General features: G+C 41.1%; 1 protein-coding gene across 2 annotated transcripts in view; it reads right to left on the bottom strand.

Moving 5' to 3' along the window:
* Positions 1–15206, bottom strand: part of SLC9A2 (solute carrier family 9 member A2) — a 97427-nt gene that overhangs the window by 35467 nt on the left and 46754 nt on the right. The window lies entirely within an intron of this gene.

The raw sequence follows: 15206 nt of genomic DNA on the forward strand, positions 1-15206 counted from the left end.
GCCTAATCGGCATGTAACAGTCAGCATTTAAGAGCTAAGTGAGGCCTCTACCCTTCCGCCCGTCACTAGAACATGACTGGTTGATTTGTATAAATGAATGTGATTTGTGTCGTTGGGACCTAATTCTAGAAGTCTTCATCAGTACCAATTGGTTTGAAATTCTCGGCTCCACCCAGCTTTGTAGTCTGTGGGCATCGGCACCTGCCAGCATCACAAAGAAAGCAGTCCACAATAAACTCAAAACCTACTAACTTCCTATAAAAGCAGTTTCATCTTCTCCATCCCTCTAGTGCCAAAAATGCTAAGGCATTGCCTAAACTTGAAACTAGTCTCATGCCTTTTCTCCCTTGCCACACCTCTCCTGTGCACCCCCCACCCGCCACCATCTCATTGGTCACCAATTGTTTTTTACCCTTCATCCTGAGTATCTCTTGGATGCACTAACTTTTTTTTTTTTTTTTTAATCCCAGTGCCTTTGTTTCCACTTCTGGAAAATTCACAATGTATTCATAGGTTCTGAGAACACCCAAAGAAAAGAAACTTTTTTTCCTGTTTCTCCCATAATCTCCAAAACTCCAGGACCACAGAGCTCTGATTTCCCCTCCAACCATATCTATTTTAATAGAGCATGTGCGCATTCTGGTAAGGGAATGCCCTCTCCACCCAGCATACACCATATGCCTTGACTATAATTTCCCTAATACGCCCTGCTCTTTGCTATCTTCTTGCCTTACTCTGTGCATAAGCTCCTCTCTGTCTGAAATGCTCCCCTGACCATCTCAAAAGTCACCTACAGAGGGAAATTCAGTATGAGCTGGCTGACAGCTCATTCCAGGTTCTTTTTTCTTTTTTTTAAGATTTTATTTATTTATTCATGAGAGACGGGGGGTGTGTGGGGGGGGGCAGAGACATAGGCAGAAGGAGAAACAGGCTCCAAGCAGGGAGCCTGATGTGGGACACTATCCCAGGTCTCCAGGATCATGCCCTGGGCTGAAGGCGGCGCTAAGTGGCTGAGCCACCTGGGCTGCCCTCCCAGGTTCTATCTAAAGAGACACTGATACCAGACGTCAGCTGTAACAACATTTGTCTAGATATATCTCCTGAGGCAAGGCAAATAAAAAGTAAAAAACAAAAAATACTGAGACTATCAAAATGAAAAGTTTCTGCACAAGGAAGAAAGCAATCAATAAAACCAAAGGGCCACTTGCTGAATGGGAGATGTCTGCAAATGGCACAGCCAATAAAGGGTTAGTATCCAAAATATATAAAGAACTTATATATATTTTACTTATATATCAATACCCCCAAAACAAATAACCCAATTATAAATGGGCAGAAGACATGAACAGACATTTGTCCAAAGATGACATACAAATGGCCAGCAGACACATGAAAAAATGCTCAACACGACTGATCATCAGGAAAATGCAAATCAAAACCACAATGAGATATCACCTCACACCTGTCAGAATGGCTAAAATCAAAACCATAAGAAATAACAGGTTTGGCAAGGATGTGGAGAAAGGCGAACCTACCACGTGCTGTTGGTAGGAAGCCAAACTGGTACAGCCACTCCGGAAACTAGCATGGAGGTTCCTCAGAAAGTTAAAAATAGAACTATTCTATGACCCAGGAATCACACTAGTTGGTATTTACCTTAAAAATACAGAAACACTAATTCAAAGGGATACATGCATCCCCGTGTTTATAGTACCATTATTCACAATAGCCAAACTATGGAAGCAGCCCAAGTGTCCAACAACAGATGAATGCATAAAGAAGAGGTGGTATGTACATACAATCAAATAGTCCTTAGCCATAAAAATGAATGAACTCTTCCATGAGTGATCACCATGCTATAAGCCAACTACTGGTCATGATCTGTCAAGTTTTCCCCATTCTCGTAACTTCAGAGCTACAATGACCCTAAATGCACCCTGCTCCCAAACACTGCATGTAGTCCTCCTGACCCTGAGATTTTATTTTTATGTTAGGAAAATCCTCCTACTGCAAGCATAAGGAAAGGAAGAAGAACACAAACCCAAGGGCTCTCTGAGTGAAGACCTAAACGGGTAATCATGAACATATTTCCCTGCAAGAAAAAGATCGGTTTCATACACACAAACAAATATAAATTTGTTTGTGTGCCCCTATTAAGAGAAAACAAAGACCCCACCAGGTCAGGACTCATGCATTTAGCCAAGATGTCACTGCCCCCAGAATGAGTGGGTACTTCTTTTGGGTGTTTATGAGGGAGGAATGCATAATTCATGTGGTTCCCACAAGAATGAGTGCCTTATTACATAAGCCAATAAATTTCAGCAACCACAAACACAGGGCAAAGCCTTGAATAGCTGAGGGCTTATATAATAATAGTCAACCTTTATAGCACCTCTGCTCTGTGCCAGGTACTATGCAAGCGCTTGGTGTGGATTATGCCAGTTAACTTCATTACAAGCCTCTGAAGCAAGTTCTGTTATCATTCCCATTTTACAGACGAGAGAACAAAGGCAGACAGAGGTCTACTTATTCAAGATGACACTGCTAATAAATGGTGGTGCCAGGATTTTGACTCAAGCAGTCGGACTCAAAGCCAGCACCGCCGAGCTCTGTCCAAGCTCTCAGTGAGCCTGGTTACCTCTGATGGGGAAGAAGCCTTACTCCTCTGCCAAGCCCTTGCTCATCCTTTCTCAAGTGCAAGACTATCTGTATTAGGTTCCATCAGCTGCAGTAAGAAATTAGCCAGAACTTAGTGACTACAACACAGACCTATTGTCTTTCACTTTCAGGGGTCAGCAGTCTAAAACCACTTTCACTGGGCTAAAATCAAGGTGCTGATAGGGCTCTGTGCCTTCTGGAGGCTCTCGGGGAGATTGTTCCTCACTTTTTTCCAGTCTAGAGGCTGCTCCCATGCCTTAGCTCACCTCTGCCTCCTTGGCCACATCTCCCTCTACCTGGACCTTCCTACTACCCTCTCCTCAGTGTCTGTGTCATACTATCCAACCACTCACCTAATCCAGTGTCATCTCCCCATCTCAAGACTCTAACTTAATCACACCTGCGAAGTCCCTTCTGCCATTAAGGTAACATGTTTATAGGGAGGGTCTAGGGATGAGAATCTTTAGGGGCCCGTATTCAGCGGATCACACTATTGCTGGATTCACCTCCCTGGTTTGATGGGCACAATCAAGCATGTGTCTCCAGAGAAGCGTGGCCAGGGCTGCTCCAGTGTGCTTGGTGACAGAGCAGCTAACAGATGCTCTGTCATGCTGACTTGAATCAAAGGGCTAGAGCCTCCACCAGCAGATAAGAGACAGGGGAGAGCAGAAGGGCATGTGGCATCTCTCTGAGTAAGCCTACACTAGGGCATCTTGCCAGCCCCCCACTGGAATAAAAACCATTGTTAACTACGGTTTTGAACATCTTCTCCTTTCATATCTTGGTTTGATTTTTCCTTAACCAGACTTGAAAAAGTAAGATTCACCCAATATGAAGGCAAAAGCCCAATTAAACTGATTAAGATTCTAAAGAATATATTTTTATAAGAGAGAGAGAGAGAGAGAGAGAGAGAGAGAGAGAGAGACCCACCAACACAAACTAATGGGCTTCTCCTAAATTTTATCAAGTTGAAGATTTGTAACAAAAATAAATTATAATGGTCATATTACCTCCTGACATGCTCTAACGCTATGCAAAAGGTGCCTCCAAATGATTTTATTACAAAGCATTTAAGCTTAGAGACAAATACAGAGAATAAACACCAAAGTACCCACTACCCAGCTCTTTCTAATCCTTTTATTTTTTAAAATAAAACATCAGCTTTAGAGTTTAAATCCCTATGTTTTTCATACTACCCCATCTCCCTCTCTCCCTCCTGGCATTGGCTTTTCTTTTTATCATTCAAAAAGCGATTTTTGAAAGGCTGGAGAATATTGTTTCTGTGTATATGATAAACATTTCCCTCTAAGACCATCAGTCAGTGGGCAAAATGTAAACCATACGGGTAAAGAGTAATTTTCAGTTCATTATGTGAGCAATTCAATAAAAATTCTACTCAGAAATTATCAAAAATAAAGCTTTGGTGTAAGAATAAAAAGAATAAATGAATTTTACATGAATGTCCACAGGATCGATTTCCATTGCTCTGTGTCCTTAACGTGACACCAGCGGTGATGCTCCTGTCTGCCAGACACCTTGCTGTAACTTAAAGCTATTTCCTACCAGCACAGTGAGACCCTGCAGAGAGAAGAATGGCCCCAGTGGGTACCAGAGGCCTCTGCATCTGGTAGTGCCCTGTTCAGGAAGCCTAGGTGTGTCTACGACATTGATGCGCTCTACGGGCTGGGGACAAATGCTCCAAAGGTCCCTGTTCTGGTCTGCCACATACAGCTTAATGCACATGGCCCCTCAAGCAAAGGCCAGGAGGTGTTTTCATTGCAAAGGTTTTTTGTTGTGGTATACTCTGACCTGAAGCCAAACCACCTCCCTGCAATATCATCGCAAGTACACAAAACTACCAGTTAGGGAGGCAAACACAATACAGTCTCCCAGAAGTAGAGAAGAAGAGAAACCTTTCTCCCTCTGCATTGATCATCATCTACAGCTATTAGTCTTGGTACCATAAATTTGCTTCTTTATTTTTCTAAAAGAACTACATGAAACTTATGAGATGGGAATGGTTCTGGCTGGTGTCTGACTGCCCTCAGTCTCACTGGGTCCAAAGTGCCTGGCCAGGAGTGTCCTTGGGGACAAGGTCATGTCAAAGCATATCCCAGATCCACTGTCTTTACAGAGAAGTGGGATTTCTTCCTCCATCAGCAATGGAAACCCATGAGGATTTCATGCCTGAAATCCATGGCTTTTCATTCTGAACATCGATGCGTTAGATAATATCCACAATAGAATAATAACCTAAAGAGACTCTTTACATTTTAGAAAATTCTAGTTGAATTTTTTTCTTTAAAGATTTATTTTCCTGAAAGACAGAGAGAGAGAGAGAGAGAGAGAGAGAGAATGCACATATGAGTGAGAGAGGGAGAGTGAGAGAGAATCTGAAGCAGCCTCAGCACTGAGCACAGAGCCCAATGCAGGGCTGGATCTCACGACCCTGGGATGACAACCTGAGCCAAAATTAAAAGCCAGACACTCCACCAACTGTGACACCCAGGCACCCTTCCAGTTGAACTTCTTAACTCTAAAGATCCTTCATATATAGAACTATTGCCCTTTAGCAATATGACCTTACTTTTACTTGCCTATGTCACTGAGTCGTCCCCCTCTTTCCACGCATGTCTCTCTTTACTAGTCTCCATATTTAGCTAATAGGATTATGAAGAACCATTTAATATCAACCAACATTTTCTTAGCATCTACTCTGGGTTGAGTTCTGTGCTGGGGTTAGGGAAGATAAAATCAAGTAAGACACAGCTTCTACTTTCAAGGGTTCACAGTCTCAGAAGAGAAAGGGTCACAAAAATATCGTGATAGAACAGTGCAAATGTCAGCAATGGAGATGAGAAACAAGGCTTTGGGAGCACAGGGAAGGAAACCACTACCTCTGCCACAGAAGGGGGTCCCTTTGAGCAACATCTCCATGGCTAAGTGAAGAGCTCACCAAGCAGGAAGAAGAAAGCCAAGAAAATGAAGTGGCCATGTGCAAAGGCATGAAAGAAAGCAAGAGACAGGTTGGCATACTCAGGAAATGGGCACTGATTCTGTTAGCCAGAGAAGAGAGGGATGATAATGTTAAAGGGCAAGGATGAAAGGAAGTAGGGGCCGGATGATGACAATGATACAGCTATATGCTATGTATGCTTAGGAGTTTCAACTTTATTCCAGAGGCTGGAGGGATAAAGTGAGAGTTTATCTTTGATCATATAATTAATGCCTATCCCCAAATCAACTTACAGTTTCATGAGAAAAAAAAAAGGGTCATTGATGTTTAGCATAGTGCCCAACAGGTCATTAATATGATTTGAATCAATGATTGCATTGAAGAATTGTTCATGGGGATGGTGTTGTGGTGTGGACAGATTTTGTGTTCTAGAAAGAGAGCCCTGAAGGAATTATGGGGAACATATTTGGAGGGACACAAAACTAGAGGCAGGAGTCAACTCATTTCCTGCACTGGTCTTCATTTTGTTTGCAGAATCCATTGTAGCACCTACCTGGTCCACAAAATATCCCAAAATATGTCTCTGTTTTGACAGGTGTCAGCTTCTATTCTGTGGGGCCACATGGAAGTAAGGTATTTGCAGAATGCATGGGTACTTTCTGCTTTGTTATTACCTTACCTCACATCACATCTCAACATAAGTGTATGGTGATTATCACCAATTTAGAGACCGAGAAGCTAAAGCACTATAATTAGCGGTTTTTACGTTCACCAGCAGTTGAGGTTTTCTTCATCGCTATGTCATGCTATATACAGCACACAAGAAATTTATGCCAGCTAATACCATCTCAGCAGTGTCTTTGGGGGGTAAAAATAGACTTTGTATTTAGATGATCTGTCATTTGACGATTTCTGTATAGAAAAATTTCAACAAACACTTTTCTCTGTACTACTCTGTGAGTCCATCCCATCAGTCCATGAAGCCACTCTTCCATAAATGTTCGTTTCCTTCTACCAGAATGTATGCGTTGAAAGAGCAGGACTAGCATTCATCTACACTTACCATGGTTCCCTGCATGTCATGGTACTGAGATGCAGGTTCAAATTATACTGGCTGATTTTAGTTTAATGAAGGTCCAGAACCCTTCATTTAGATGGCTGTGATCTGTAGAACCAAAGGGACCAGCATTAATAAACTGAAGGCAGGTAGAGACAGCAGATTGCTGGTTGTGAAGATAAACAATATATATCTTGTCTGTTTATGTTCATTGAGGTGAGGCCATGCCTCAGGGAATTCAGTTTCTAAATACAAGTGCTTTCATTTTTTTAAGGTGTGGTCAATTCTCTAATTTCCATTCCCAGATGAGGAGAGGTCTTCTGTAATCAGAACTGCTTAGAATTTAAGTTAAACAGATAAGAAGAATGTTGCAAAGTTCTTTTGCTCCTATTCTATCTCTATGTATGAACTTAAAAAGTATGGATCCAATTGTAGAGAGTCCAAATACGGTCCAAATAGAGTTGTATATTCTCAATAAAGACTTTGCCAGATATGAAAGCATACTCCACTAATCAGTGTTAAGCATTAGGACTGACAAAGGACAATTAAAAAGCTTTCTCTGCATTGATTAAAGCCAGGTCTTATGGTAACTCAGGGTAAACTGTATGCTCTCAAGTATTCACTTATGTGAGGTTAATTACTAAATTCCAAGGCATGAATTTACCATATAATGGATCACCTCTTCTAAGAAAGCTGACAACCAAGAGAGAGTCTGATATATGAAAAAAAAAAAAAAAGCAAACAAAATTTGTTTTTGTTTTGTTGTTGTTTTGTTTTGTTGTTTTGTTTTTGAGAGAGTGAGAGTATGTGAGTGGGGTAGGGGCAGGGGCACAGAGAGAGAGAGAGAGAGAATCTTAGGGAGGTTCCATGTCCAGCACAGAGCCCAATATGAGGCTCAATCTCATGACCTGACCTGAGATCATGACCTGAGACAAAATCAAGAGTTGGACACTTAACTGACTAAGACACTCAGGGGTCCCCAAAATTTGTTTTTGAGAGGATTCAAGCATAAAAATTAAACTTTTCTTAAAATACAAAAAAAAAAAAGGAAACTTAAACTATGATAAATGCCTGATTATTCATATAGTCTTGCCCTTTTCCCAGATTTTCCACATCTCTTGTCTCTTCTTCTTTATAGGTTTTCAACTCAATTCAACTAATGTTTACAGTTCACTTACTGACACATAAGTCAGTCATGATTTTATGGAAAGAGCACATACAGAAACACAGCTCACCGTCAATAGTGTAATGACACACAAAGCATCAAAGGACCCACAGAGTCCACTGACTTTAGTTGGAAAATGTTGGCAAAGGCTTTGTGTTTCTTTTATAAAAGTATGGCTTTTCTTTAATTATTAGATATTCTTGGAAAAAATGCAAATTCCTGGGCTCCATCCCAGACCTATAGAATCAGAATCTCTGGCTGGGCCCTGAACTTCTGTAGATGTTAACAACCTTTCCAGGTGATTCCTAAATACATCCAAGGCTGAGGAAAGCAAAAGGGGTTATAGGCAGCAGGTTCAGGGGAGGAGAAGTGAATGAGGGAGAGCTGAAACTTGAATCATTTTATTTACAATTTTATTGAAGAGTGAAAATAAGGGCCAACATGAGATGTGAGGACTTCATTGTACTTTGCTACCTAATTTTTCTTTCCCTTCTCCCAATTTCCATTACTTGTTCTGGGTGCAGGCTCCATCTCCTCTTGCCTGGATTAGTAAGTAGGAGTCTGCACACATTCCTTTCCTGACGTGTCTCCACCTGGGTGCCTTCACCCTGCTGCCAGCAGCTCTTCCGTCTCCTTCTACCCAGACAGGGATTCCCTGGCCCTGGGGGCATCCAATGAGCCCAAGGCCATGACGGTCACTGTCACTTCAGAGTGCTATGAAAACACTATCAGTTTTCTATGTAATGACGCAAGAAAGCTTTGGAGGCACTCCAATCTTCACTATGAAACAGATGTACAATTGTGTCACCTCTTTGCTCAAAGCTTCCAAAGTTCTCGACTACCTACAGAACAAAACACAGCTAGGCCAAGCCTCTACTACCTTTCTCAGCACCCTGAGGCTCCACTCCCTGGATGTACCAGAGCTTTTCAGTTTGGAGTCCTCAGCCCCACACCAGCCTCAACACATAGTGCCCTTCTCTTCATCACTGAGGCTTCAACTCAGTATATCACCAGGCCAACCCCCACCATACTATAAAGGACTGAGGCTTCCCTGATACCTTGTCCTCAACATAGATTATGAGGCTGGTCCACTCAAAGTAAATTTAACTTGACTGCCTTCTACCAGTACTTCTCATGCCACAGGGCTGGTCAAGTGACACCATCTGATCCAATCACAGCTCTCCAAATCCCTGAGCCAATCACAATCCTTCCTTTGAAATGTCCTTTGACAGGAGCTGGCAGGTAGAACTCTGTACTCTGTAGTGACAAGAGCTGCAGAGGTATGAAGCTCAATCTGTGAGCCTTGTTTGATGTTTTAGAGATGGTTGGCCCAGCAGAAGGAAGATGAGACACAGAGAGAAGTGGTTCTGGCCTGGGGTCCATTCACCCCAAAATGAATTTATTTATATGAGCCAATGAACCTGGTCTGATTTGCGCTTCCCTGAGTAGCCAATAATCTGGTTTGATCTGGGTTTCCCTTGCTCACACAGAGCCTCCCTCTACTGTCTGAGCTTGAGCTCCTGCTTACAACGATCCCAGGTGACTCGATTTCTCTTGACTAGCTGAGGATTAACTGTGAGGGTGCACATGGGAAAAAGAATCTTGGACACTTGACCAGGTCCCCTGGGAACATCATAAAAGACCCGAGATATTATTGATGTAAGGGAAAAGTGGCAGAAAAGAAGAAAGCACACTGAGAGAACACACTACAGCATCAAAAGGAGCGACTCGCAGCTGCTCTGTGCCTAAGACACTAACAGAAAATGCCTCTGGGTTTACACCAGGCTAGTTTCCTCCCCCACACAGAGAAATGCTGAGAAGTACACCAAGATTTGTTAAAGCAAGTGAAAGAGAAGCAGGTTTCCTTAGGGCACCTATCCTGTTCTTGAAAGAGCCCATCTTGACCCCCATGGCTGAACTCGCTGATGAAGGGAATGGCACCCTAACTTGTGTCCAAAGGCCGGTGTCCTACTCAGAAGGACTAGCTGGGAAGTACCTACACGTGTCCTCTCAGTATCAGCTTTCTGAAAAGATTTTCATTAAGACAAAAAAGGTAATTACTTCTCAGCAATTATACAACATTTACATTTCCGATTTACAGTCCTATTGCTAATATTTTGGCCTATGTATTACTAGGAAATAATTTTAGCCTTACTATTGCAATTTACTTACACCTGAAAGTCTGAAAGAGGGAAATTCTACTTTAAATAGCTCGGGACAAAGAGTAACCTAATGATACAATGACATAATCATTTTTACTTAAACACTAAGAATGGTTAAGAAACAGTCAAAAGAAAAAAATGAGAATAAAACCAGTATTATCCAGTTGCTTGTTATTATCTAGAACCTCCATTCCTCAAAAAGATCTCAGGGAAGGGGTCCTTAGTTCAGGAGAAGTTGTTAAAGTTGCATGTAATTTGAATTCACCAGGCAAATACCAAATGCGTTCCCTAGAATAAAGGTGCTTGAAAATGACATACCTAAGAGCCATGAGTGAGGAAAGCCCCAAATTAAATTATAGCATTTTATTCATTTGCTCTTAAGAAGTAATCCGTAAAATGTGTTTCACAAAATGAAACTATCTTTTTTTTTTTATGAAAAAGAGAGAGGGGGGCGAGGCAGAGAGAGACAATATTAAAACAGGCTCCATGCCCGGCACAGCACAGGGCTTGATCTCAAGACTCTGAGATCATTACCTGAGCTGAAAATCAAGAGTCAGATGGTTAACTGAGCCATTCCCAAGGGATCCCAAAATGAAACTCTCTTATGCTGGCATTTATTGTAACAGCTCTTTTTAATTTTTATACTGTTTTCAGGTACTGTGAAATACCCCATATGCTATTTCCTGCATTCTTACCGTATCTGGAAATACCTAATTACAAACTGTGTAAGTGAATCATATACCACTCCTGTGGTTGACAATTCACGGACTATATGAATGATATTCCCCATATAGATGATTATGATGTTCTTAATGTTCTTTTACTTATAAGAAGATGAGGCATAAAAATATATTATTTTGAACATTGAATAAATATAATTTCACTTTGTGAAAAATGGGAAATATCCAACCTCACGGACTCTGTTTCAACGGACTTTGCTCATTCCTATAGCTATGGCAACTTGTTCTCAGGGAGAGTCCCGTCCCTCAGCCAGGTTTTGAAGAGTTTATATCACAACCACCAAATGTGGATCTTGGGGTAACATTTTTCCTTTGTTCACAGTTGCTTCTGCCTTCCCTTCAGTTATTCCTCTTTTGCTTTCTAATCTCCCCTACTCTCAAAGAAATGTTCTTTATAAACAACATGATTAACATCGATGAAGGGAATGCATTTCTATTCTGTTTTTTCCTCCATCTTTTCATGTTTTTTTTTCTTTTACTTCATCAAGAGGGGAAAAAAACATATTTCAACAAGTCTTCAAATATCCAAATAGCAAAAACTAAAAACTAATGGTGAGCCCTGGAGAAAAATGGTAATAAAAATATATAACACAAGTCATATTTATATTTTTAAATTTCCTAGTAGTCATGGTTAAAAGTATAAAAACAAACTGGTGAAGCTGATTTTCATAATGTATTCATTTTACTCAACAAATTCCATGTCAACATGGAATCAATATAAAAATCATTAATGGGAATTTCTATAATCTTTTCCTACTAAATCTTAAAAATCTGGTGTAGATTTTAAACTTAGAGTACATCTCACTTTAGACTAGCCACATTTGAAGGACTCAAAAGCCATACGTCATTGATGGTCATCATGCTGGACAGCAGCGAGGAAAAACGTGACAGGCCACTGATTCTGCACCTTCTTCAGAAAAAACAAGCAAATGCTGGAGTCTATCAACTGAATCTATTTAATTTAATAGTTTAAACCATAAAAATAAATCCGAGTAATTTCATGAACCACTTCCACTACTCTGAACAAATATGGCATGATCTCATTCATGTAGGGGAACTAAAAAAAACCAAAGTCATAGGGGCGCCTGGGTGGCTCAGTCCATTAAGGTCCAATGCTTGATTTTGGCTCAGGTCATGATCTCAGGGTCATGGGCTCGAGCCCCGAGATGGGCTCCATGCTCAATGTGGAGGCTGCTTGTCCCTCTCTCTCTCTGCTCCTCCCCCCGCCCTCTCTCTCTCAAATGAATAAATAAAATCTTATATATTAAAAAAAAAAACCAAAGTCATAAAAACAGAGAGTAGACCAGTTGTTATCAGGCGCAGAGAGCTGTGGGGTGGTGGGGGGAGGAGATGAGGGAAATGGATAAAGGTGGCCAAGTATACAAACTTCCCCTATAAGATGATTGAATAAGTTATGGGATTTAATGTACAGTATGGTGACTATAGTTAATAATATGGTATTGCATACTTGAAAGTTTCTAAGGGATTAGATCTCAAAAGTTCTTACCACACATACAACAGCCACTGTGGGATGTGATTGATGTGTTAGCTAACTTAATTGTGGTAATCATTTTGTAGTATATACATATATTAAGTCATCATGCTACTTTAAACGTACGCGTGCCAATTATAAAGCTACAGTGTGTGTGTGGGGGGGGGAAGTTTACACTTTCATATTCCCTTCTGCCTTTTCTAGTTTTATCCCTCAATTGAGGCAAAGTTGTACAAAAGGAAAAAAGAAATAAAAGACATATGAGTGGTAATAAAAAAATAATAATAAGCTTTTCATTTGTTTGTTTTTACTGTTCCTTGAATGTGCCCAAAAATTAAGGAAGATAATGATTTATTTTCTCATTACTTGACTAATCTCATGCCTCATTTTACTACCTCTTTCCAAACCCCCACCATTTAGCATTTGTGTTTCAGGTGGTCACATGAGATTTGAAAGAGGTCAGTTTGGGCCAGTCAGAGTCACAGTGAAGGCATGCACCAAAATCAAAAATAAAGCTTTGATTTGCCAAGGCAATAGAAGGTATAATGAGCCAATGAAAAGCGCAGAGCCAATGAAACCCAGAACCAGAGATCTAAGGCTACCATCTTGGTCCCCTCTGTCCTTCCATCCAAACTCTACTCTCCCTGCTTTTCTTCAGAACCCAAAGGGTTGATGCTGTGAGTCAAGTGGCACTGCATATTTGAAAGTGTGTGATAACCATGATGCTCTAATTCTGAGGGCTAGAGCAGGATACAATGTGAGTTAACATAGCAGAACAACAAAAGTATGGTCTGAACTTCTTCCTACTTCATCTCCACTCCCACTCCCCTCTCTCCTTCCCTCAATAAAGGAGCCCCCATTATAAATACCGTGCACTGCTCTTGAGAAAACATACCCTGTCACCTAGAGCAATGAAGGATATGAGAGTGGGAGGCTCTTCCTGGAATTGTGTTTACTGAAACCCCAAGCATCAAAGTCTAAATAATTTTCACTTCGGTAGGTTAGATGGGTAGATGTGTTTTTTGGAACAAAGACATGGTAAATGTAACCAAGGATTGATGCTTGTTAATTGTGGCATAAAGATTTGTATCCTAGCCTGCTTATTCAGCTGGGAGATGTTCTATGTAAATCTGAGGTATACATCAGAGCCCTAATGAGAGGACAAGAATTTTTGTCAGGCTCGTTCACAATCACTTGTGCGTTAAGTGTCACTATCTGTCAGGAACCTACCAATTTGTCCAATTCGTACATGCCAAACAGCTGACATCATACAAAATACTAAGATACACTGGATTGTACCAGATGAATCTGAAAATCTGAAATTATTGTTAAAGAAGTGTGGTGCCCAGCATTATCAATGCCTCATTCTTACTGTGCAGCTGATGTGAGGGTGCACCAAAGCATTCCCTGGGAGTGACCTTTGGGGCAGTGTTGATAGCAGTGAGACATTTTAGACTCAGAGGGAAGCCTGTGGTAGAGGCCAGAGCTGGTACGTGCCTTAGAAATGGTTATAAGCTTTGCCAGTCACATTTTGGAACTTTGTAATAGTTGATATCTTATAAAACAGAGTACCTCTCTGTTCATTTAGCTTATGCTGTTAGAAATAAGAATATACTTTGCTTATTTAGAATCAATTTCTGTCCATCTCTATATCCCAAAATGTTAGTGTTACAAGCTCTAAAGTGCTATAGGGAAACACGGCTTAGAGAGGAGGAAGGTGCAAGTATAGATAGGCTGCAACATGCATGCCTAAAAGCTGAGTGGCACCAAACCTGGGCCTGTCCTTAGAGCATCCCTCATCCATTCTTGACCTGCCCTGCCTCAAGAGCTCCAGCTGGCCTGCAATGAAACCAATAACTAACTTTCAAGTGTTGGCTGCAGGATAAGCTAATTCTTATGCAACAGACACAGTACTTAAAGGCCATTTCTTCCTTGTGTGTGTGTGGGGGGGGCAGGGGAAGAGTATGAGGGAGTACATTTGACGTTTGAAGTTCAAACTAGAAATAAGCTGATGTGATCTGCTTGCTCTCTGTTTCAACAGGCTTTAAGACCAATTGGATTTGCATGGAGGCCAAGCCAGAGAGTATATAATAGCTGATGACTTGTAGGCAGGCAAGTATTTATCCAGGTTACATTATCCAGATTGATTTGTTAAAGCTCCAGGTCATATTTGTACACTGAGAAAAACATTCAGTAAACATGAGACAAATCTGGGAAAAAAACTAATAAAAGAATCCTGTATTCTATACATATAAATATACATATATCTGTACCTACATAAGAAACTTGTATAAGGTTTTATGATTGTCCTTCAATGTCGTGTACATTTTCTCCCCATAGGGACCAGGTGGAAGCTTCAAAATGGTGAACGGAGACATGCTTTCCTATTTTTCTCCAAGTTTGAAATGGATGACAATTACCAGCTCATACAGAAAGAAACAAGAAGGAGAGAGAATCTGGTCTTCACATCTTCAGCAGTGACTGCCTTAGTCCTGCTAGCGTGGCCTGCTCCTAGATTTCATGCCTGAGCTTACCATTCTGGAAATTCCTGCTGAAAGTCTCACTTAAAAATTTTCATTGAAATGTACTTGCTTTTCTTAAGTGGATGCTAGGACACGTGCTGGCCTGGCCTGACAACTAGAGACCTGTGGTCTAGGCCCAACTTCCACAGACTTGTCCGTAGCCATGTTTTTTGCCCATCTGAGCCTCAATTTACTCATTCATCAGACAGGACTAATATTTACCATTTCCTATTTTCTTTACTGCTAGAATAATTGAAACAGCAAATGGAAAACATCTTATATACCCCCCAAGAGAGGGAAGACTAAGGAATTATGAATCTGTGAAAACAAAGAAGTGAGCCACCTGAGTGGCTCAGCTGGTTGAGCATCTGACTCTCGATTTCTGCCCAGGTCATGATCTCAGGGTCATAGGATTGAGCCCTACATCAGGCTCCATGCTCAACACAAAGTCTGC

This window comes from Canis lupus, chromosome 10, assembly GCF_003254725.2.
Source record: "Canis lupus dingo isolate Sandy chromosome 10, ASM325472v2, whole genome shotgun sequence".
NCBI classification, from domain to species: Eukaryota; Metazoa; Chordata; class Mammalia; order Carnivora; family Canidae; genus Canis; species Canis lupus.